Below are 3,126 nucleotides of genomic sequence, written 5' to 3' on the forward strand. Positions count from 1 at the left end.
AGAGTATACAAATAACTGTCGATCCCAAGCCACTCTTATGTCAATTTTTTTAGACAAGGCATTGTTTGGTTTTCAGAGAATCACCCTGACAACTGAAATATCCAAAACTATAAATCTATTTATATACTTTTTTATTGTTTCTAAAGAATTTTTAATCATATCAATAAAGTCTTTTCTGTCCAAAATTTTAATTTCATTTATTATATTTTTGTAATATAGTTTGAGCTTTTAAACCTTGTAATATAGTGCATTTTTTTAACCTTGAATAGCAAAGTAAATTCTAATATTAGCTTAAAATTTGTTTTGATATGAAATGATTAAACGTTTTTTTGTAAATTTATCAAATGAAAATCTTATTCTGGAAAAATTTATCTCCCATTTCACAACGATCTGGTAACAACAACAAAACTCTTATCTCGTCCAATAAATTGTGCCCTTTGTTATTTTATTAGCGTGGGAGATTTGAAACTGCCTAATTTAAAACAATTGAGATCAACTTCGCCATTTCCCGCCAAATTGCAAATTATGGTAATCAACTTTATATTCTCTGGTTTCACCTTTCCACGCCAATGACAAAGTGAAAAGAAAACAATTCGGAAATTCGTCGTAGTATTGCTCAGTGGGAGAGGTTTGGAACTCTGCCATTTCAAAAGAGCTGGACAGTTAAACAAAATAAGAAGAAGAAAAAAAAAAGGCCACCGGACGAGATTTAATAAAGCGCTTTTGATCCACCCTCGTTAAATTAGAACATTTTGGCCTGTTGCCCGAAAAGTGAAATTGCGGAAAGGTCCGCCATTTTGACCGTAAGCAAATCCATCTGCATTCCCCGTATTCTTTTCAAGTTCTAAGCAAATTCAATCCTATGCCCAACCATTTTGTTTATTTCTAAGCGAAAGGCGCTCGTAATTTCACACTTTCGACCCACAAACTCGTTGACGAGTGACGCTGGTTTTTGTAATTAACAGAGATGTCCTTCGTCAGCGTGCCATTGGGAACGTGTCGAGTTTTTTTCATTATTATTATTATAAAAATGCGGAGTTTTTATTAGCCACGGTCTGATACACCCGTTATGAGATTTGAACCATGATAAATAGTCTTTCAATTCGTCCTCAACTCAAACAAAGGGATGAGTACTTAATTTCGTGCAGTTGTCAGAGTGTGTGTGCGTTGTGTTAATATTCCGTGGCATTTATCTGCAAACGTTATTGTCTCTTAACACAGTTATGGCGGTATATTGATTTTAATTTGACAGCGATTGTTCTGATAGAAGAATTAATCTAAATCTGGCTGCTGAATCTTTGCTCGACAGAATTTTATATCACAATGATGACATTTTGGAATTTACATCACAATTTCTGCTTCAGAATATAAATTCAGAAGATTTAAATTGTACTTTCCATTTAGGCGACCAGCTTGGTCACCTAGCAAAATTATCTTGTACAACATATAAACTTTAATTCTAACCAAGCCGAATGCGCGGCAAAACTGCATTTAAATATTCTAATTCTTCAACTCCTCCTCCAATCCTAACACCATAATTCGATTTAAACAATGTATTAAATAGATTTTTTCACCCTAGTAGCAGTTTGCCCGCACTTATCTCACGCGGAAGTTCGATTTTCAAGAGATGTCAGCAATATTGTCAAAGTTCTTTATGTATTGAATTTTAGTAATAATTTAACATTGCCCAAGGAAGTCATTTTGACTTCTTTTTAATTTCAATTAGAAAAACAATGAGGTATATAATGACACAATTTCTTAGAATTTTTTGACTTTTGTACTTATTTTTATTGTTGATATTTACTAATAACACAACAATAGGTCGGCTGGTCCCGACTGTATACCATCTGAGCTACTAAAAACTGATGAACCATAACTTCTTAACGCCATCTATAATATCATGGTTAAAAACTTGGATGCGGAGAAATTGCCCATTGAATGGGAAGAAGGATCCATTTGCTCCATATATAAGAAAGGAGACCAACTTGAATGTCGTAACTATGGGGGCATTACACGGCATATAAAATGTTCTCCAACTTGCTTTTTGCAAGACTTCTCCCTTTTACCGACAAAATAATTGGAGACTACCAACGTGGTTTTAGATCGCAAAGGTCTACTATAGATCAAATTCACACCCTAAAACAAATTTTAGAAAAAACTAAGGAATATAATATCAAAACTTTTCGTTTATTTATAGACTTTAAAGCTGCTTACGACAGCATAAAGAGAGATAAACTACTGGAAGCAATGGATCCCTACTAAACTCATTAACTTAACCAGAGCTACACTAAGTAATATAAGATGCAGGGTTAAAATTCAGATCAAGCCTAATCAGTCGAAAAACTAAAACCAAAATTTATGATACATACTACCTATTATGATTCTACCTGTATTGCTCTATGCAAGTGAAACATGGACACTAAACGCAGACACTCAGCGTACTCTTGGTGTTTTTGAAAGGAAAATCCTTAGAAATAGTTTTGGCCCAGTACAGGAAAGAGGCTGTTGGCGAATCAGATACAACTTTGAATTATATAGACTCTATGGACAGCCACAGATAGTGCAGGTCATCCGAAGCAATAGATTAAGATGGCTTGGCCATATCTGAAGAGGTCCAGAAAACAATGCAGTCCGAATCGCCACCTATGGATGGGTGATCGTGTAAAGCTAAGGGTGGCGGCGCTAGTGGTAAAATTGCTCTTTCCAGACTTCCTGGTTACTGCTTCCGATATATTTTTACGCCGCAGATTGAGAAAACGCGCCATCATATTATTGCATCATATCTTTTGCAGTATTTCACATGTACCGAGTTCTTTCTTTCAGCCTTTAAACTTCAGCATTATCATATTAATAATATAATCATTAGAATATTTTCTAATTAGGCTAACTTAAAAAGATATTTTTGGGGACATTTTATTCAAATGTAGCCAAATAAGGGATAAAATACAAAACATGGCAAACCTTAAGAATTATTCACAATGAGATATTAACTTTCCAAAATTTTTTTTGGCCTTATGACCTCTGAGAATCAATACATTTCTGAAAGCTCTTATGAATGGTACAATTATGTTTAGATTTGAGACCAAATTACAATAACAAAACTGCATAGAATATTTAGCTTGTTCA

Source organism: Parasteatoda tepidariorum, chromosome 8 (assembly GCF_043381705.1).
Source record: "Parasteatoda tepidariorum isolate YZ-2023 chromosome 8, CAS_Ptep_4.0, whole genome shotgun sequence".
Classification (NCBI taxonomy): Eukaryota; Metazoa; Arthropoda; class Arachnida; order Araneae; family Theridiidae; genus Parasteatoda; species Parasteatoda tepidariorum.